At 37.8% G+C, this 23,451-nt stretch overlaps 1 protein-coding gene and 1 long non-coding RNA gene across 6 annotated transcripts in view; one reads left to right on the plus strand and one right to left on the minus strand.

Moving 5' to 3' along the window:
• Window positions 1–1,947: 1,947 nt before the first annotated feature.
• LOC310732589 lies at window positions 1,948–5,480 on the plus strand. Its single transcript, XR_014535522.1, has 2 exons — window positions 1,948–3,008; window positions 3,594–5,480. It is a non-coding gene; the product is annotated as an uncharacterized lncRNA (long non-coding RNA).
• The window catches only part of cd276 (CD276 molecule), a 107,253-nt gene continuing 88,171 nt past the window's right edge, over window positions 4,370–23,451 (minus strand). For all 5 annotated transcript variants that reach the window (XM_083553144.1, XM_083553142.1, XM_083553141.1 and 2 more), the window contains one exon: window positions 4,370–5,933. The gene's annotated coding sequence lies outside the window, so the exon portion shown is untranslated. The remainder of the gene's footprint in view (window positions 5,934–23,451) is intronic.

Genomic DNA, 23,451 nt, shown 5'->3' on the forward strand with positions numbered 1-23,451 from the left:
TTTAAGATGAATGAATTTGAATGTATGCAATGGAACAAAGTTTAATCCTATTCAGGGTTGAACTTTACTAAACTAACCATGCTACCAAATGTACAAGTTAATGACCATTCATAACTCTTACTAGCCAAAAATAAAGAAGACAAAACAGACAAGCAAAGTCACACATGAGCCGTTCATGACCAGCTTGACTTTAAAACTCATTGTGCTTTTTCTTTGTTTGGGGGACTTTCCCTTTGTACACTAGGGTTAATTCTCCTTGGCGGGTATCGCCACATTGTGATGTTTATTGAGTCTTTTGCTTCGACGCACATGAACCAGCACACTGTATCTGTTGTGTAATAATAGGTATGTTCACCCAAGTACACTAGATATGCACGGATGCACAAACTTCTACAGTAGAGTGAGTGAACATAGTTTATGAAACATGACTTGACAGCATGACCCACTGTAGTTGATTTTTTTCCAGCATTTGGCAGGTTGGCAGGAGTTAATTTTAAACTCTCATCACGTCATTGCATAAATTTTTGACAAATTTGTAAATATATACAATGTTAATGCATTACAATGAAGTGAATAACCACCTGATACGTGCATTAAAATCATGCAATTCACACCTGTAGCATAATCTGACATGGATTATCCTGACTATACCATGGTCATGTACTGATGTGTGATGCAAAATATGTTACTATGTAAGTTTTTTATAAAGCAGTACATTCATTGAGAATGCTAATTAAACTGACTTAAACTACCTGTGTGTGCATTTCAAGCCAATCAGAATCGAGTATTTGGTCAGACCACAATATATTTTTCACATTTTGTTTCTCTCTTTGATAGTCTGCCCTCAAGTCTTTCCGGAGCCACCAGCTTGCCATCTATTATTGGCTAGATTTATTTTTTTCCCATAAAGTATGTGCCACGTTTACAGATAGTCGCTTTGTCCCATGCTTAGCAAAGCCATTTTTATTGATTGCATGGTCTCTCCATACAAAATGCACACTTCTGCCTTTAGGACAAGAAAACAGAAGAAATTTTTGCTCTTTGTTCTGGCAGGAGAAGACTTTTTTTTTTTTTTTTTTGGAAAACATCAATGTTGGGAGCCAGAGGCTAGCATGTGCCTCTCTCACACTCAGATAATCTCGTACCTTTTAGTGTCACTTCAGGTTTGCAACTGTTTCGTTGTTGGAAGATGGAAAATAATGACTCTCAGGAGGCTGATTATGTCAAAGGGCAGGATGAAAGCTGCAAAAAAGCTGATGTAGATACTGTTTACACTATATATATATATATATATATATATATATATATATATATATATATATACACACAGTGGTTACTGGGTTACGTTCTAAGTTCTGAAAATCCCCCACAGAACCTATGGTACCTTAGTGAATTCATCTAGACATTATAACACTTTAATACAATTATTATTATACAAATTTTTTTTTTTTTAATAAAATTTGTTAGTGAAAATGTTGTTTAATATCCCTAATGTTCCTCAACATTTGGTCCCGCTGTGGATTCCCGCATATACAGTCAACCAACGATAATTCACGGTTCGGAAAATTTGCGGGAATCCACAGCGAATATATATATATATATATATATATATATATATATATATATATATATATATATATATATATATATATATATATATATATATAGTGTGAGAGAGAGAGAGAGAGAGAGAGAGAGAGAGCTAATGGTTTATTTTAAAATGGAAGATAAATGAACAGAATAGAAATCCAAATCAAATCAATATTTGGTGTGAGCACCCTTGCCTGCAAAACACCATCAATTCTTCAAGGTACACTTGCACACAGCTTTTGAAGGAATTTGCCATAGGTTGTTCCAAACATCTTGAACCACAAAATCTTCTGTGAATGTAGCTGCCACAAAACATTGTCTCATGTACTCCAAGACAGACATGATGTTAAGAAGTTTTACTTCCTGGACTACTTCTTTATGCTGAAAATTAATTTCTTAATGCCAGTGGCTGTATGTTTGTGGTCGTTGTCTTGCTGCAAAAAGAAAATGGGGCCAATCGGACACCTCCATGATGGTGTTGCATAATGGATAAGCATCAGCATGTATTTCTCAGCATTGAGAAGTGACGTCAGACAATTACAATCAACAAAGTTTTATTTAAAATGAAAGGAATTATTGTTCAGTCAACAACAGCAAGGCTCCTGCTATAATGCTTAATGAGTTAAAGAATACATGGCAAGGGATCTGGTACGTTTCTCCATTCAGATTCTCCAGATCCTCCACATTTTGAGGGCACACTGGCCAATCCTGTTCAGTTTATTCAACAAGATTTTATAGTTTTCAATTCAGGAGACTGTAATGGCCATAGTGTTTTTACATTGTGGGTTTTTTTGTTTTTTGCTGTTTCTGTTGATGTAAGTTTGGGAAAATTTGTCCTGCTGGAAGATCCAACCATGGCCCATTATGATCTTTCTGGTAGATGCATTAAAGTCCATGATAACTTGTATCATAAATGTCCAGGTCAGAAAAACAGCCTGAAACATTAAAAAGCCACCACCATATTTACTGTGGACTTATATGGCTACCTCTCTAACTACGCTCCATTGTGTGTAGTTATGAGGTGGAAATTATGACCAAAAACTTGAAAGACATTTAAAATCTGGTCTATAGCTGAGTGCAATGGTTGTGAACATCATGAAGTGGTTAAAGTGTGCTGTTTCCTTTCCTATTAATCCCAGGACACTTGACAGATGTTCAATATTAGCAAATCATGGGACAAACACAAGTGGAACAGAAATAAAGTCTTTCCTCAAACTGTCGCCGTTAAAGTTTAAGCGATATTCTGAGCCACAGGGACAAGCCAATGGCCTTCGAAAGGGGATGTAAAGAAACGTAATTGTTTCGAGAGCTGGGAGAAAAGCCCTGCTGCTGCGTGTCTCTACTGAACCGTTATGGAAAATACAATGGATTCGGGAATATGCAAGAAGATGAGAAGACGAGATTTTAAAGACTAAATCGTTTAACCTTTAATCGGTCCTTGGGGTCTATATGACCCCAATCGACTTTTCCTTGATAAAGAAAAAGGGTTCCCTTCATCTGAGTGGAATAATATTTTGTGACTTTTCCTACATAATCTATCTATACACACACACACAAAAACTGGGCTTGTTTCGGTTGTTCTGAAGGTATGTAAAAAGATTTTTTACACTTCTGGTCTTCGGGGTCAATATGACCCCACATTGAAATGAATGGGAAATGTGAAAAAAAACCTCAATATTTTTTCTTCATTTGTCAAAAAAAAATCTATAAATCCAGCATAAATCAAAAATTTAGATCATCATTTAAGTGAATTTTTCATAAAAAATTAATATTTCATATGCAAGCTTATGGTGTAGTTGAGGAATTGTGTGGTAAATAGGTACAAAAGTACTTCATATCTCCCAAAACACAGCATTAATGAATAGATGAGAAGTAAACAAACAAAAAAAATATTATTTGTATAATTAAAAATGTATATTTTTTGTATAACTTCTCTATCAATTGTTGGGGTCATATAGACCCCAAAGACCAGATTTGTAAACAGGAAACGAAGACCTTATGAGGGTTAAATATTTAAAGCATCTTATAATAATTGACTATTAATTATTTGTGGTAAAAAAATATCAAAATTTTATTTGAAGCGGTTGGTGATAATTCCTTGTCCTGTTTTCCATCAACCATTAATTCAACCAGTTCAACAACAGAGACTTCCTGTGAGTTCTATTTCAACCCTTTGAAAAAAAAATATTATTTACACAAACCATGGTTTTGCCATTGTGGTGAACTAAACCTTCAAGTCTTTTCCACAGCCACTAGCATATGTCAAAGTGTTAAACTAAATACAGGTGTTCCCTGACTTACGATAGAGATGCGTTCAGATGACCATATTGTAAAATACCAGAAGTCGAGACGTGAGCAAAACAGAGCAATTTATAGTACTGTAATATATAAACTTTACAATATATACGTATTTAACAGCGGGCGTGTGGACGAGCGTTAGTTCCCGTGTGGAAAACGGAGCCGGACGAAAGGAGCGACGCCTATAAAAAGGAGAGAAACAATAGCAAAAATTGCGCTTTGAAACACATGAAACACAGGGAAAAAAAATATGCTCCAACAACGGAGACAACCGAAAAACTGAACTGACGATCGCCGTTCATCCTTGCAGCATTGAGTTGTATCATACCACATATACGTTGTAAATATTTTATGATTTTGTCATATCGCTATCGTAAGATAAAACATTCGCAAGTCAGACTATCAAATCTTGGGCTAAAATTAATCACAATACCAGACGAAATCTTTTGATGCATGTTCACAATAATTAGCACCCTTTATCTATTTTGAAAAAAACAACTGCATTTTATTCGGCACTGAACATGTTCCAGGCATGAAGAACCATTAAACAAACAAATAAAAAACAGCATACAAGATTCATAACAGATTCCCCTGAACAGCATCACAATCACCTGTGCAATCAGTACAAACCATTTCTCATTATAATACGATCAGTAAAAATACAAGAATCCTGGGTGTGTCCCATAAAAGACTTTCAATTTGTACGTGCTTAGTGGTACGTCTCAGCAATATCTACCCCAAGTCATTGAGTTTTCAGAAACAGCTACAAGCCGACAGGTACATGTTGGTTCGCAGGCAGGCCTTAATTAGTCTGAGTTGGTACGCTGGTGAAGAAGAAGAAGAAGAAGAAGAAGAAGAAGAAAACAACAACGTGAAAGAATGAGAATATGCTGGACACACTGGCAGCAGCTTCCTCGCCGGCTTCTGCTCTTAATCTCTTCACTTTCCATTAGGTGTGAGGTGGAACGTGAAACATGGCTCTGCATGCAGATTCCGAAGGAGCTGGTGTCTATGGTGGATCTGGAAGCTTGTCAGAGTCAATGGGCTTCAAGCTGATTTTCTGTTTAGTCCACTGCATACCAAACCCTGCTTGTTGATTCTCAAGTCTGGAAGCAGCACATAATGTCGTGACGAGGCTAGGTTACTACAACAGCTAAGGCTATTTATATTCATGCTGTAAAAATATTATAAAAACAATAAAAAAAATAAAGAACAGTCGGGCTACAAAAGAATTTGACAGAAATAGAAGCGCACTGAAATAAAAGCGGACTGAAATAAGTGTGTGAGGCAGGGTTTGATATTTAACATTAGTTGGGAACAAACAGCATTTGCTCTGGTTGTTTTCGTTTGTTATTTATTTTTTTTAGAATTATCTATTTCTAGAGGTCGACCGAATCATTGGTTTTGCTGGAATTTTGGGCTTCTGGCAAAAATCCATACCGATAGTTTTTCCAGGTTGCGTTTTTTTTGGAAGGCTGAAAAGGTCCACTGTCATTACTAGTGCGGCCTCTAGAGGCGCATCTGATGCCAATGGTGTCAATGATTCAGTTATTTTTTATAATTTATTCATTACACAATTATATTTAATTATTAATATATTAATTTTTTTTTCTTTAGCACATTTCCATGATTCAGTACTGTATTTTTTTATCTGAAATTTCTTCAGATAAAAATTAAATGTAATGAAATTGAAGTTATTATTTTATGTGTAGTGTCAAGTTTTTATGCAGTATCCATTTTAAAAACTATCGGTTGATTAATTGCTTATCGTCAAGTACGATCCAACGTAGCGGTATTGGTAAAATCCACTATCATTCCATTTTTAATAATTGCGACTTATTGAATTGTTTTGGAATTTGCATATGTATTAGCAACTCAGATATGGACAAGTAGATCTGAAAGTGTATGTGTGTGTGTGTGTGTGTGTGTGTGTGTGTGTGTGTGTGTGTGTGTGTGTGTGTGTGTAACTCAAATGTGCCTCTTGTTGAGTGTCTTGTTTTGCTGAAGGTTAATGCGAGACTCCATGCTTCATGTGTAGTTTCACCCTGCAAAGCAGAAAGGAGAAGACAGACAAGGTTAAATGAGCAACTGGAAAGACTCTGATAGGTTTAGATTAAAGTAACACCTGAGCGGCCTTTTTTTTTTTTTTTTTTTTTGAGTGCAGGAACGCATAATAACCCCGCAGGCCAAGATGAGTGCAAAGCAGAAATCAGCAGATTGATAATCCTTTTTCTGCTGAAAACCCACTCTGACACCCTGCTGACACTGAAATCTGAAAGAAGGTGAAAGCATCACTATCTTATATATCACTAAACAAATGATGCAGGGCTTCAGAATATAAATCTGAAATTACTGACTTGTCATCTTGAAGAGTATAGACTCTGCTTACAATATGTTCTCCGTAGTTGAAACATTATATTCTATTACACTGCAGTTTGTGATGCTTTTTGCTGCCAGAAACAGATTAGAATAACGACCATATCCTAGACCCAAAGCAATTTCAAAGTCAAATCTATATGCAGAATAAATACAGATGCAGACTAAACATCCAAACGCCAGTCCTAAAAATAAACAAAACGAGTAAAGCCACTTGGACAGTAAACATTCAAAACCATTTCTAGACACAAACAAAACGTCTGAAGCTCGTTTTAGACACACACATAAAACATTTACAGATGGTTATAGACACAAACGAAACATTTAAACCTAGTTCAACAACTAAATCTCATTTTAGATTAAGATAAAGACATTTAGGACTAGTTTTAGACAAAGATGCATCCAAAGCATCCATCTAAAGTTATGGACCTACACAAAACATTTAAAGTTAGTTTTAGACACAGGCTGAGGAACCAAAGCTAGTTTTAGATTAAACCTTAATGTAGTTTTAGGCACAGAAAAAACATATAAAACCAGTTCTAAACTCTAGTTCTATATGCAGGGTAAAAGTCTAAAACTAGTCCTAGACACCACTAAATCTACTGTAATTCTAGATGCAAGTCTGTAAAAGTAGTTCTAGAAACAGCCAATGCACCTATATCTAATTTGAGATGAAGAGTATGCAAATAAAACTAGATATAGATCCAGATTAAATGTCCTAAGCTAGTTCTATATGCAGAGTACAAGTCTAAAACTAGTTCTAGACTCAAAATAGACACCGTTAAATCTACTGTAATTCTTGATGCAAGCTTTTAAAAGTAATTCTAGAAATAGAATATGCACCTATATCCAATTTGTGATGCAGAGTACGCACATAAAACTAGATCGAGATCAAGATTAAATGTCCAAAACTAGTTCTAGATACAGAATAAACATCTACAAAAACATCTAAGTTAACATCTAAAGCTATTTACAGACACAGACTCAACATTGAAAGCTAGTTCTAGACACCATGTAAACATCTGAAACTAGTTCTAGACAGACTAAATATCTATCTAAGTATAATATCTAAACAAATCTAAAGCAAGTTTTAGAAACAGAATAAACGTCTCTGGCGATGTCTATACATGAGCAAACATCTAAAGCTAGTCCCAGATGCAGACTGAATATCTTAAGATTTTTGTGAGCACAATGCATTCACAGATAGTTCTAGACACATCTAAAACAAGTCTCAGATTCAACATTAAAAGCTAGATTCCAGACACACACTAAACATCCAGATCCTTCTCTAAATGCACCGTATCCTACTAAAGTTCATTTAACATCACAACAAACTTGTTTCCTAAATTGCCCGGTTGCTATGACAACACCAAATAAATGCTCGTGATTATTTTTAGTAGGCGGTGAAATATATCTCTCCGACATTACAATTGCAAACGCGTATCGACGCCTTTCATCTAACAGATAACCTTCATTGCGCTTGCTCACTTTTATCATTACCGCTCGAACCGTGCGAGGAATTCGAGTCGTTTTAATGCTCTCGTGCGACGCCGTTAATGAGTTAGAGCTATCTGTGCCTTTAGCGACAAAGCACAATGCAAAACCTACTGATAAATCCTAGCATCTTTTAAATTGGCATGCAAGAATTGGATGAAAGGAAGCTTATCTCGGACGAGCTTCGACCAAAATGGGAGCAAATCAACAGCAGTAAACCTCAGATGTCACCGATCTAATTATGAGTAACATGTTCAAAGTCAGACTTCTGGAAATGAAAGGAAAGAAAAGCATTTGTTTAGATGTGAAACATTGTTTTTTTTACCCGACCAGGCAGCCGAACTATTATAACAGGTAAGTTCGTAGCTTTAATGCACTCTCAACTCTTTTCCCTATGGGACTGCTTTCCCCTTCTGGTAAGAGAGCTAAAGAAATAGCTCTCAATGCACCATTAAACCGGGTGGAGAATTAAGTTGGACGGAACTTAATTATGTCACACGCGAGGTCCTGCAAGTTTGAGACTCGGAGAAGGGCAATATTGCTGGCTAAAGAGCGTAGACAGTTAGTTTAGACACTTAATTAGAATCAATCATCCATATACACCAGAGTGTGGCTTTAGCCTGCTAAGTGAAACATTAGCATTCACGACATGATACGAATAGGATAGGATATAAAAAAAACAAAAAACGCTTTGCCAGAACCTAGGAATAAACAGATGTAGTGTATTTCAGGGAGGTAAGAACGCACTAATCATACTCGAGCCCGAAACACAAAAACAACCGCCTCGGTCTGCTTTCAGATGAACCTTAATGCGCTAGAATTGCATCAAGAACAACCCTGATTAAACCCAATCGCAGGAAGCGAACAAAACAAGCCGTGTTTTGGTTAGTGAGCAGTAGTTTTGGAACACTGGCTGCTCACCTGACATGTAAAATGGCAAAACGATTACAGATCTGTCTGGGGGAAAAAAAAAAAAGAAAAAAACTACATATGTCTGGGCTGAAGAAAAGTAATGCAGGATGGAGTTTATAGACTATGCATCTCTGTGTTCTCACTATTTGGTTGATTGCCACGATTTCTATGTTGCATATATTTTCTGTCGCCAGATTTTGGCCCAATGAGTAAAAACGCTTTTGTGTTGCTTCCCGGGCAGCCACGTCCCACACGCCTCTCGCAGAACAAACGTGTTCTGTTTTCTTTTGGCTGTTTGAGTTTTGCACATTGTGAAACTTCATCAGATCAAATGAAAGCCTTAATCACTTTAAATCAGTGTGAGTGAGTGGAAGCAGGCAAAAAAACCTGGCAAATAATAATCCAACAATCCAAGATGGGATTTTTTTTTATAGATACTGTAATAATTATGTATATTATATGATACTTTTAATGATATGTTTTTTAAGCTTCAAAATCCAAAGTTAGCTATAGACACAAGCTAAACATCTATTCAAATGATATTTGCTAATTAAACATCCTGAGCTTATTTTGGACATTATTTAGTCCAACCATCCACAGACTAAATGTCTAAAGCTAGTTCTGGACACAGACCAAAACATACTAAATGTCAAAGTTGTTATAGACACTTACTTAATATATAAAGCTAGTTTGACACAGACTTGATATCTTAAGATCATTCTAGGCACAGACTATACATCTAAAGCTAGTTCTAGACACAGACTATACATCTAAAGCTAGTTCTAGACACAGATTATACATCTAAAGCTAGTTCTATACACAGATTATACATCTAAAGCTAGTTCTAGACACAGATTATACATCTAAAGATAGTTCTAGACACAGAATACACATCTAAAGCTAGCTCTAGACACAGACTATACACCTAAAGATAGTTCTAGATACAGACTATACATCTAAAGCTAGTTCTAGACACAGATTATACATCTAAAGCTAGTTCTAGACACAGATTATACATCTAAAGCTAGTTCTAGACACAGACTATATATATATATATATAAAAATAACTAAAGCTAGATCTAAAAACATACTATACATCTAAAGCCAGTTCTAGACACAGACTATACATCTAACATCTAAATATTTACATCTCTTTCATCTATAACATATCAATTCTGCAACATTTGCTAATTAAATTGTTCTAGACACAGGATAAACATACATAGCTTTTTCCAGACACAGACTAAATATTTAAAGCTAATTATAGGCAGACAGACATCTCAAGCTAGTTCTAGACACAGACTAAACAGCTAACATCTAAACATCCATGTCTCTAACATGTATATAACATCTATATCATCTAAAGTCAGCAACCTTCGCAAATTAAACATCCAATGTTTGTTCTGGACACAGACTAAACCTCTACGGCTTTTTCTGGACTCAGATTAAACATCCAAAAGTAGCACATAGTACATAGTGACAGCTACATTAAACTTAAACGCTATTTTAAAACATGTTGCCCTGATTGCTTCGTTGCTATCCCAATATCACATTTACTTATTGATGATAGATTTTTGTATTAATTTGTGGTTATTACTTCATAACTATGATATACTGTATATTATTTAGCTAATATCGCAGCAAAAATCTGAAAATAAGTTTCAAGTGATACTAATGCAAAGCAAATATCAATCCTAAATACACTGATCATCCATAACTTTATGGCCACCGCTCAGGCATATCCTCATGACCACCTGCCTAATATGGGTTGGTCCCACTTTTGCTACCAAAACAGTCGTGACCCATCGAGCATTAACCTCTTCAGCAGTTTGAGCTACAGGAGCTCATCTGTTGGACAGGGCGTGCTTTAATAGGCCTCGGCCGACCATGCCCAAGAAATAGCTCACAAAGCACCATTAAACCAGGTGGAGAATGAACTTTGACAGAACTTAGTTATGTTACATGTGAGGTCCTGCAAGTTTGAGACTCGGAGAAGTGCAATATTGCTGGCTAAAGAACGTAGACAGTTAGTTTAGACACTTAATTAGAATCAATCATCCATATACACCAGAGTGTGGCTTTAGCCTGCTAAGTGAAACATTAGCATTCATGGTGTAAAACGGCTTAATAAAACAAAGACAGTAACCAGGAACAGATAGATGCACCTCCTGAAGCTAGAAGGGAAAATGTTCTGGTTGACCTGTTGAAGCAGCAAGACTTCATTTTGATTGAATTTGAAACACCATCAACTGGATCTGGTGTATCATGTTTCTTGGAGAATCGGAGCCAACCTAAGATGGAGAAAGAATCTGTAGGTGCACTGTCATTAAAGTAAAAAAACAAACAACAAAAACCATTCTACTTGAATACGTTTTGAACTGCGACATACTGTGGTCCCTCGTCCACAAGAGAGTTCGAGCCCAAACCACATCCATATGAATAAGAGAGAAGAAGTGTTTCCTTATGAAAACACACTTTAGCGCCAACTCCTTTAGCCTTTATGGCTTAGCAGGCTTCCCAGTAATCCATCATACAAATGAACACAACATTGAATTTTCACACCTGCTTGCTCTCCCTGGACCCAAATCCCCTCTCAGGTCTTGCTCTGCATGGGAATGAATGAGATGGATTGCCAAGGAGAAGCGTTATCTAACAGGTAGGATCAACTACACATTTTGTAACCGTGAGGAGCCAGTACAGGGGAGAGAAAAACAGAAAGAGAGAGATTGATAAGCAAATTAGAGCACATTATCAGATTTTCACAAGATGGATTTTCCAAGCAAGAGAGCATTTTACACTCAATTCCCAAAGCCTTCTATCCAAGTCTTCATGGGGCATCAGGTGAAGGAATAGATAAGGTTGAAAACCAGGGGTGGTAAAAGTTCTCAAGCTCTTTTACTCAATCTATCTAAATAAATACTCTAGAAAAAAAGAAAGTCTAGTGAGTTTAGTTTGCCTTTTTTTTATTACGGAATAAGGTTTTAGAGAGAACAGCGTTATTTTGAATCTCGCAAATGTTTAATGCAGCACATGAACACTTTAGTGACAAATACACTGTGACATTTTATATCTGGACTACTGTCAAAATCTTGGTCATATCCATATCCATCCCTTTCTGTCTTATTTTGTATACAGTAATCCCCCGTTTTTCGCGGTGGTTACGTTCCAAAACCTCGCGCAACAAACAAACAAACAAACAAACAAAAATGCTATAAATGGACGCCATCCCCAAAATGCTTTTTTTTTTTAAATCATCATAAAACATTAGCAAGAATATGGCAAGATTAATTTTGTGTCAATTGGTAGAAATACAGTACAACATATCACATTTATACTAAATACATACACTGTACAGTATACAGTTCTGCAGCAGCGTAGCCTGTGCGTAGTTTCTCTGCTTATTTATTGGTTAAAGTGTCCTATGATGTCAAAAAAGAGGCCGAGACAAATGAATTATGTGGCAAATTCAATTCCGCGATAAACCGGGGGCGAGATTCGAACCGCAGTAAAGCGGGGGATTACCGTATATACACAGTAGTTTATAGTATAGTGTGTGTGTGTGTGTGTATATATATATATATATATATATATATATATATATATATATATATATATATATATATATATATATATATATATATTTATATATATATATATATATATATATATATATATATATATATATATATATATATATATTTTTTTTTTTTTTTTTACTTTATAGCTATACTTTATACTTTTATATATTTATATTAATTTTATGTTAAATGTAACATGTTGGGGGAGTGGTGGCTCCAGCAGTTAAGGCGCTGGGTTGCCGATCGGAAGGTCTGGGGTTCAAGCCCCGGTATCGGCAGGCTGCCACTCTTGGGCCTTGAGTAAGGCCCTTAACCCTCTATGCTCCGGGGGTCCCTTACGAGGAAAATATCGAGGTCCGTGACGTCGGAGTGATGTGGGGCCGCCTTTCCGTGGGCTCACCACCTGCAGGAGGGACCGTAAGGGACAGTGCTGTGAGGATTGGGCAGCAGTCGAGGGCGGGGGCCTGCTTAGACTGCTGCCCCCGCGACCCGAATTACGGATAAGCGGGAGAAAATTAATGAATGAATGTAACATGTTAAAAAAAAAAAAGTTAAATGGAACCATGATACAAACTGCCTTGGTGTATAACAAAGCAAGTGTAGCAGCATATACTTCAAATAGATCAGCTTTTAGAAGCTGAAAAGTCACCTTATGAAATATTGCAAATACAGTGTTTGAAAATGTAATGAAGAGAACTCAAAAAAAAAAAACTCAAGCGGATGCAAACGAAAAGCTGATGATTCAGTAAGTACATGTGACGAACGCTGGGAACAAACTCTCGAAAGACTTTTTGTTGCTTGCAGAATTTGTGACTCTCAAGAAAAGAACTGAACATTTTCTTAAAATCAGTGCCCCTCTAATCTTTCTTCCATAAACGGTTAAACGCTGGAATCCACACATAACTACTCCTCTGTGGAGAAAAAAACCCGCCTGACGGAGGACCGAGCTGCCTCCATGCCGCTTCTTTAGCAGGAAACGAGTTGTGCTGACAGTTTCATTTGTGTAGCGCGCGGAGGCCCGCACACTAATTTCCTTGGCCTATAGGAGATTGTTCTGTTAAAAAGAAACACATCGGCACAATGGTCTCATTATAATGAGGCACTGTAAATCCAAACTGCATTCATTCTCCCCTTCATTTGCATTGAAATGGAAATGCCATATTTCATTCTCTTCCTCAGTAACCTTACACTTATTTATATATTTACAGTACGGTGTAAAAGAGGGGACCTCGCTCCCGTGGCTCTGTCGACTCGAACGATACTGAACGATAGCGATAATAATAATGAAATTCAAATGGGGTTGTGGGAGGAGAAATAATCAGCGAGCCTCCAACCCCCACCGTCCCCGAACAAACACACACATTTCATATTGTGAACATAAGAGCTATTGCTGGTGAAAGGCCAAAGAAGAGGTGTTGCTTTAATATGTCCCAGTGCAGCATGATGGGATTCCAGAAAGGGGGGGAATAACGAAGGTCAAAAGTTCAATATACTGTCACACAATTTTAATACTTTTTATTGCAATAACGCGATGCAGTAACAATTCAATACGCTTTTTTCTGTTTTCTCCTGATCTCTACTCCAGTATGATCCACATTGATCTCTTTCACCTAAGTTGAGTTCTCATCACTTGGAAACCACTTGCTCCCGCTGCAAATGGCCTCCTCATGGAGATACCAACATGTTAACTTATGTTATTCTGACTATGTGCGATTTCATCTTGGACAGCCAGTTAGACCAAAGAGAGAACGTAAAATTCTGCATGACACTGGGCAATTCTGCCACAGAGACGTTTGACACGGAATAAGTTTGACATACGCCGTTTGACATATGCTTCGATGAGTCTTTCGAGGTGTTTTGAGCAGCAAACACATTTGGAGAAGGAGCTGGAGAAGAACATCACTGGAAGACGATAAGAGTTCAGGAAGACGTTCAAAGAGTTTAAGCCCTGAAAATGTCAAAACCGTTCAGCAACTTGTGCATGATGATTGTCGGAGACCAATCCACATGATCTCATTTCCGCACCAACCCTACTCACCAGATTTGGCTTCCGCCAATTGGACTTCGCCCTCAACCCGAAGATGAAGATTCAGCTGAAACTTTGCTGTTTCGAGACCAGTGCAGAGACTTCCGGAAGTGTCAGGAACACTGGGGGCGCTGTTTTGCAGTGCAAGGGGGCTATTTTGAAGGTGATAATGTGTTAAAGTAGATAAATAAAGTAATTTCTTGTAAACAAAGCTAATCTCGAAACATAGCTGTGGATGTTTCTACTTAGGATTATGGCATTTGGACTGCAATTATTACTAACAGTTTTGCACTCTATCAGTGACCAGTCAATAAAAAACTGTAATGAATGTCCTGGTTACACAATAGCACTTTTTGAACATATAGTGCACAGTTAAAGAAGGGAATGATTTATAATGGGACTATCTGGTGTCACTGAGATAAGGCCAGGTTCCCTTTGGAGTCAAGGTTTCTTCAAGGTTTATCGATTTTTACAGAAAGAAGAGCCAGTTTTATTTAATGGTAGAAACTTGACAGGTGAAACATTTTCTAAACCCAAAGATGTGTTAATTTTACAAGTGAATATTCGGGTTTCAGGTTTCCCCCAAAATTGAATTTATTTGCTAATTTTCTTATAATGTATTTGTTGCTAAGAGCATTAAAATCGTAATATTATTTCATTGTATTGTTCTTTATGAAGCAACGCAGACTTGGTGTCTGTTCGAACTTCGAATATAACGTTGAATTTTTTTTCAACCGCTGTACAATAATTAAAAATTCATATTAATGCTCACTAGCCAATCCGAAAACCAGAGTGCAGCAGAACCACTGTAAATATCAAATGTCGCGTCAGGCCACGTGACAAAAACAGAAAAGAAATCTCTCGTCTCTTATATTATTTTGGATGATTTCACCCGTTCCACTCTCCTTCAAGGCCCTGTGGTGTTAATTATACCGGCTCTCTCCCCTGGAGCAAGCGGAGCTGTGCGAGTGCATTAATCTTGATTCTCCACTTGACTACAAAGCCTCGTTTGAAGAGTCTCCTTTGGTAAGCCCTAAAGGCAGGGTGTGTGTGTGTGTGTGTGTGTGTGTGTGTGTGCGTGAGAGAGAGAGAGAGAGAGAGCGAGAGAGAGAGAGAAAAAGAGAGAGCGAGAGAGAGAGAGAGAGAGAGAGAGAGAGAGAGAGAGAGAGAGAGAGAAGAAAGAGTCACAGCTTTGTGTTTTCTCCGATAAACGTGGGCAACTCGCTAAGAATCCAAATCACCTGTGCTTTCCTCGGCGTCTGTGTTTGCTCGCTTTCTAAATGAATTTTGCCTGTAGCGCCGCCGGTGGCCTGTTTGCAGGGGTTTGTGGGTAATTTAGCTGCTTGAAGTTTCGGCTGATCTGGGTTGGAGGGAGGGGGAGGGGCGTGGGGGTGTTAGGGTAGGTCAGTACAAGCTTCATGCTTCTTTGTAACTCTGTACAATTCATTCGGAGCTGATGAATTTTGAAGGGAGTAAATTACACATTCTGCTTATACTCTTTACGCTTCACATCTTACACGTGGCCTTGCTCCCAAGTCACTCCCTGTGGCTTTAATTACAGTACTGCACATCTTTAAAAGGTTTGGCCTTATTTGAAATGAACGCACTCGGCGATTATGCGCTTCCGAAAGATCATACCACGAGCAAACGACTGGTCTCCTCACTTCCCAAGATGTGTACTGACAGAAGATGTGAAGCTACACAGTGGTAAACATGACCCTGTTCCAACTGTTCAATTAAAAATGACCTTATTTTTTCCTAAAATGTTTTTTTTTTTTTTTTTGCTTTACTGTGAATAGAATATAGATTTATAGGATCATTGCATTCTGTTTTTATTTACATTTTACACAGTATCACAACTTTTCTGGAAATAGGGTTGTACACATGGGCATTGTCATGCTGGAACAGGTTTTTGTCTCCTAGTACACTCACATATACATATTTATAAGAGCTCCTTCCCAAATCACTGGTCTATTGTAAAAGTACAGTATTTTCCCACTCTAATTTGACTGGGGAGCACAAGCCATAGAAGCACATCAGCCTTCTAGAATTTTATATTTGATATCAGGATCAGCTAGAACCAGGTGCAGTCTAAAACCAGCTTTAATAATTCACGTGTCAACTTGTATTAATACACTGACATCCTTTAGGCAAAGCTGGTCTACTCTAACAGTGACAGGAGCCACCGCTAGTATGAAACTGATGAATATTCCCATTACGAAGAGCTAACACATGCGAGTTTGCGTATGCACACATCACAACGCGCTCAATGAGATGCAAACGCTTCTTAGATTAACTCCGTGTTTACAGTTTGTTTAGCATAACGTGGCACTGTTGATGGAATTTACAGAAACGCGTTCAGCGTTCATATGTACTATATTATGCAAACATCGCTAAAATGGCAAATTGTCAGCCACAGCTGTGAATTGACACGGGGCCGTCTGAGACATTTAAACAAATCATGAATTTGTAATTGAACAAAGGTGACACTTTGAATATACACTTTAGGGACAAAAGTATTGGGACACCTGACTTTCCGGACATATCTGGTTCTTTTCCAAACTGTTACCACAAAGTTGAAGGCACATGTCTTTGGCCGTGCCAGCATGAAATTTTCCAATTTCCAACTAGGAGACTCAAACCTGTTCCAGCATGACAGCATGCCCCTGTACACAGAGCAAAGCTACATGAAGATATGCTTTTCATGGTTTGGAGTGGAAAATCTTCTAAAGAGCTCGGACCTTAACCCTACTAAACACTTTTGAGACCAATTGGAATGCTGACTACCCCCTAGGCCTCCTCACCAGACCCTTATTGCTGGTTCTTTACAAGCACACTCCAAAATCTATTCGAAACATCTTCCCAGAAGAGTGAAGGGAATTAGTAGAGCAAATTGGGACTAAATATGGACTAAATATGGAATACTTATGACCAGGTGACAAAAATACAATCAATTTCAGGCTTCTTTGCATATTTTGTCCAATAAGATTTGGCTGTGAGGTGCAAACTTTGTGGCTGCATGAAGCAGTGATTAAAGGTGGCCTTGATCTGATGAATAAAGTTTTCTTTTACCTGCTGTAAGAGACCAGATGGATGTGTGTTGCTTGTCTGGGGAAATCAGTGAAAGAGATGGCACCAGAAGGCACTGTGTGCAAAAGCTGTGTGATTCTCTGGGCAATGTTCTACTGGGAAACCCGTTGGCATTCATGTGGATGTTACTTTGACCCCTACCACCTACCTAAACCATGCCGACCAAGAACATCCCTTGATGGCAACGGTAGTTACCAATGGCAATGACATCTATTGATAGAATCGTTTGCCCTGCCACACTCCAACAAAACATTTTCAGAAATGGTTTGAAGAACATAAACGTGCCTCCATATGCTCCATATCTCTGTCTGTGGGTTGAGCTGGACAAAAATCTGACCCATGGACGCCCCACCTTGCAACTTACAGTGCGAATGGTAAAAATATTCCAAAATATTGGGTTTTGCAGTCATCATGTTAATAATTTTTCATATCAGCATTATTACTAATCTGTAGCTCTTGATTAAGTCTTTTGGCAACTGTTTTCCAATTCAGTTTCCCTCGCAGTTAAGAGAAGCAGGCGAGGCAACTTGCAGGGAGCTAGATTGCGAGACAAGCAAAACCCAACTCCAGGCATGTTCATTAGTCGTCATTGATCACCTGTCTTTCTCTTATCCATCCATCCCTTTCTGTTCTGCCCTTCTACTGCTCTGACCTTCCTTCTCTCAACCTTTAGGGATTGCAAGCCAGAGAAATAATTTACAACTGAAGAAATGTAAAGTCAGTCAATCTTCTTTCAGTGCATTCATCAACAGACTCGATCCAATTCCTTTTGGTTTTACAAAAGGCATAGCTCACAAACTGAATATGCACCAGGCCCTCAGCAATTTGAAGGTAATCCATCCATCATTTAGAAATGCATTAATACCAAATGCGTATATCCATATGAGACTAATTAGGGTTTTGAAAAACCAAGCTAGGTCCTGATTCTAGCCATTCCACCTCATGTATTTAAAATGAGTGTGAAAAAAAAAAAAAAAAACACTGCAAAGCTAAACCTCCATATGGCCAATAAATAACTCAAACACCCTGTAAGAACTTGTCAACAGATACGAGGTGGTATCAAAAAGTTTTAAAACTGGCTCTGTTTACCAGAAAGTACTTTATTTATCTACGTTTACACGCTATCACCTTTAAAATAGTCCCCTTGCAGAGGAATACAGCGCTCCTATCGTTCCTGCCACTTCTGGAATGTGTCCTGAAGGTCTTCTTTTCGAAACAGCAACCTTTAATCTGAAGCTTCATCTTCGTGTTAAGGGCGAAGTCCATTTGGCAGGAACCCAATCTGGCGAGTATGGTGGGTGCGGAAATAAGATCATGTGGATTGTTCTCCGACGATCATCATGCACGTTGCCTAATGATTCTGACATTTTCAGGGGTTGAGCTGTCTCAGTGTGTACAGCAGGTCTTGGTGTAATTATCGACTCTAGTCTTTTCTTTAAGGCTCATGTGTATAACATTACCAGGATCGCCATCTTTCACCGTAGAAATATTGCTAAAATTTGAAATATGTCGTCGGTTCAGGATGCAGAAAAACTAGTTCATGCTTTTGTTACATCTACATTAGACTACTGTAATGCTTAACTGTCTGGGTGTTTGTCTAAGTGCATAAATGAGCTTCCGTTAATCAGGAATGCAGTCTTTGCTAGATCTAGAAAATATGACCAAATCACTCAGTCTGTCAGTCGTTTTAATCAGTCTACAGGGGCTTCCAATTAAATCTTGCATTGATTATAAAATACTACTACTGATATGTAAAGCACTTAACGGGCTCACGGTGCAGTTAATGCTCTATTATGATCCCCCACACCTACTTATATCAAAAAGGTGCAGGCTATTTGTTGGTACCTGGTAATGTAGACTACAGCATGGGGCAGGGCTTCCCTGCTTACAAAGCCCCAAAATTATGGAACAGTTTTCTAATTAGTTTAGCCTTTTGAGGTTTAGTTTAAAGCAACTATTGTACATAACTTGCCATGTATTGTAGCGTAAACCAGCTTACACGCCTATTTAAGACCATAGTTTGCTTTGGTGGATGCAAACCCCAGACCACTATTTTCCAAGGTCCCAAATATCAGTTCTCTGGACTGCTTCAGGGCACAAAAACAGCTCTTGCATTTTACCAATCGTATCTAACTCTAATGGCAAAAAGCCCTAATTTGATTTGTTTGCCTGGTGTCTGCTTAAGCCATTAATTTCAACATAATTAGCCATTTTATTTACTAATTTGCCTTAATTCATTTAACATCATTAATGAAATATATATCTAATAGAGTATAATACACTCTATGGACAAAACTATTGGGACCTCTAAATGAATTAGTTCAGTTGTTTTAATCAAAACCAATGCCACAGGTGTATAAATTTAAGCGCCTAGCCATGCATTTACACACATTGGTAAAAAAACAAAAAAACAAAACTCTTCCTGAAGAGCTCAGTGAATTCGAGCGTGGCACCACAGTAGGATGTAGAATAAAACCTCTGCAATTGGTCAGTTAATAAATATGTCATCCCTGCTACAGTCCACAGTCAACTGTAAATGGAAAGTAGAAGCGTTGAGGAACAGCGACAATTCAGCCGCAAAGCAGATGACCATGTAAATTCACACAGCAGAGCCACTGAGTGCTAAGGCACATGGCGCTCTACTGATTCTATAGCTGAAGAGTTTTAAATTTGCACTGCAATTAATGTGAACACAGAATTCTGTGTAGCTGGAGATTCATAGGATGGGTTCCCATGGCTGAGCAAAGCTGAATGCAAGCCACTGGACCCTGGAGCAGTGAAAGTGTGTACTATGGATTGATAAATCCTGCTTTTCTGTTTGAAAGTCTGATGGGCATGTCTGGATTTCTCAGATTCTAGGTAAATTTTAGCTGCCATTGGTGGAGGAGGGATAATGGAATGGGGATTTTTTTTCCAAAATATTGAGCTTGACCGTTTACTTCTAGTGAGAGAAAAATGAAATTCTTTAGAATACCTAGACATTTTAGACAATGCCACGCTAGTATCTTTGTGGGAACAATTTGGAGAAGGTCCTTTTCTATTCTAGTATGGCTGTGTGCCTGTGCACAAGGCAAGGCAAGGTCTACAAAGGCATGGTTGGATGAGTTTGGTGTGGAAGAACTTGACTGGCCGGCACAAAGAACTAAGCGCAACCCATAGAACACCTTTAGGATGAAAAGCTCTGCTGGATAAATGGGCAAACATTCCCACAGAAAGACTCCAAAATGTTGTGGACAGCTTCCCAGAAGTGTGGAACTGTTATAACTGCAAAAAGGGCAGCAACTCCCTATTAATATCTTTGTATTTAGAATGGGAGGTCAGTACAGTCCCTGCTTGTGTGATGGTCAGATGCCCCAGTATAGTCCATACGAGGTGGTATGAAAAAGTTTAAAAACTAATGGTGATAACTGGTGTCTGCGATTTCATCAAAATTCTGTGTGAAATTGGGCAAATCTGCCACAGAGTCATTTGACATGACATATGTTTGACATACGGCAATGCTTTGATGAGTCGTTCGAGGTGTTTTAAGAAGCACTTCAAGAGCTGGAGAAGAACATCTCTGGAAGACGTCGAGAGATCAGGAAGACCTTAATCGAGCTCAATCCCTGAAAATGTCTAAACCTTCCAGCAACTTGCGCACGATGATCGTCGGAGAACAATCTACATGATCTTATTTCCGCACCAACCCTATTTTCCAGATTTTGGTTGAAGTTTACACACAATTGCGGAGATCAAGCACGAACCGCAGAAGGTGCTTCAAAGCACTTTTGAAAAAAAGACTTCCGGGACACATTCCAGAAGTGGCAGGAACTCTGGGAGCACTGTATTGCTGTGCAAGGGAACTATTCTGAAGATGAAAATGTGTATACATCGATAAATAAAGTACTTTCTTTTAATCAGAGCTTCTGATTAAAAGTTCTGGGTACCACCTCATATAGTACATTTCACAGAACGTTTTTAAAATACCTTGTTCGTTCAAGTAGATTTGATTTAATATTTATGACAAATACATCTGCAGGTTACAACTAAATTTAAAAGATAAACCATCTCACTTTTTTTTTTTTTTTTTTTTTTGCTAAATTGTCTTTCTTGTTCTCTCTGTCCTTCTTCTTGAAAGCTTCTTGGAATGTCAATTGGCGATATTTTAATAGTGACAGTTGGGCAGTTAAGGCAGACTTATCGGTGAAACTGTAGCAATATTTCAGAGCAATGTTCAGTTTGTAGACGAGGGGGCAGTTATGTGCCACTAATTGTCCCTGTAGGCCTTCTGGGCTGAAGTGGATTAATATTAGCATCATTATAATTCACGGAATGTCCACATCCACTGAAGTAGATGGTTACTGCCCTCTAATCTTAAATGGAGGCATGGAATTATAGCAGTATGTATATGAAGACAGAGCGCCTATCCGAAGTATGATGAATATGGAAACACACGAAGTATTCATCATTAAAATAGCACTTCGAAGTGTGCAACGCGTCTCGCTGTAGTGCGTCGGTTTAAAAAGTCAGTAATAAATGCAAAATATGGACGAATGTCCGGGGGTAATCGCTTGCAACCCCTTTATTGAAAATGTGATGCTACAGAAAAATATAAATCACAGAAAATGTATAAATCACTATCACGCATCATTATGGTCCTTGACAGAGACTTTGAATAACGAGATATGCTTCTGTTATTAAATAAGATATGCTGCATTGCCGCATTAATTAAACAATCGATACAGAAACTGTCACACAAAAGCAACAACAATTGATCGCTTGTGATTCAGCAAAAGTTTGCGAAGTTTCTTTGCCAACTTCGGCCGTTCTATTTAAGTGACTCGAAGGTTATTAAATCTCTAGGCACTGTAAACAAGAAACCCCGGTGCACATACACAAACACACAGTACTGTGCTTATGTACAAATAACGATCCAAAGAAAACAGCTTTGGTAAAAACTGAAGTGGCAAATCAAAAATACAACTGGAGGACGAACAGCATGACTTCGTCTACAGATTAGTTTGGCCTGGAAACCAGGCCTGAGGAAGCAAACAAGCCCCTCTACTATAACACTCAGGAACTGCCTTGCTTTTGTTACTCGCATGGGTGAAATGAACTGTCTAGGTCTGCAATTATCGCTTTTTTAAACCTCCTCTACAGCATTCCCATCTCTCTTTTTCTCTCTCCCTCGCTTTCGCTCTCTGCCCCCTTTACCCACACTTTTTCTTCCTAACTAGTGCCTCTCAAGCACAAACATCTGTTCTTCTACAGCTAGAGGTGAGGCTTGTTTGCAGGAGTGGATGATTTTTGTGAGCTTCATCATTATCTATTTCTCCCGCTGGTGTTTGTGTGCTGCAGCAAATGTGAACAAGAGGAAATGAGAGTATTAGTGTATATCCAATATCTCTGTTAGCCATTACACACAAGATCTACTGTATCTTATCTACCTACCTACAGGTCTGCTATCAAATACATGTTCCTATTTTGCTTTTTTTTCCCGAATATATAACATTAACCATACAATAATTTACATACAATTTACGTTACAAATTATATTGTGGCCAACCGCTTCAGTGAAAAGCTGAAATATTTGAAATGTTTAAATAAATTTCAGCGTTTCAGAGTATTTGCATATTTTTACACTGAACTTTCGGTGTTTTGGGTTTTGATAAATGTGATATTTTTTTAACCCCCAGCATTGTTTTTTATTTCAGATCAAAAGATTTGGAGAACTAGGCAGCATTTATTTTTCAAAAAAACGGAAGGAGAAATTTAAATATACCCACATTCACTTAAATAAAGCACTAACAATGATTTCAAACCCAAATTTTACTTTTAAAAATGTATTTTACTTTTTTTATTTTCAAATTTTAAACAAACACACACACACACACACACACACACACACACACACACAAAAACAAATAAATAAAGCTTCTTGTTAGCATTTACAAAAGCCACACACACACACATATATATATATATATATATATATATAGTAATACAAAAGTTTAGCAGGAACAAGATTTTCTATAGCACGTATATATGTATATATATATATATATATATATATATATATATATATATATATATATATATATATATATA

This window comes from Silurus aristotelis (assembly GCF_946808225.1).
Source record: "Silurus aristotelis genome assembly, chromosome: 10".
In the NCBI taxonomy this organism is placed as follows: Eukaryota; Metazoa; Chordata; class Actinopteri; order Siluriformes; family Siluridae; genus Silurus; species Silurus aristotelis.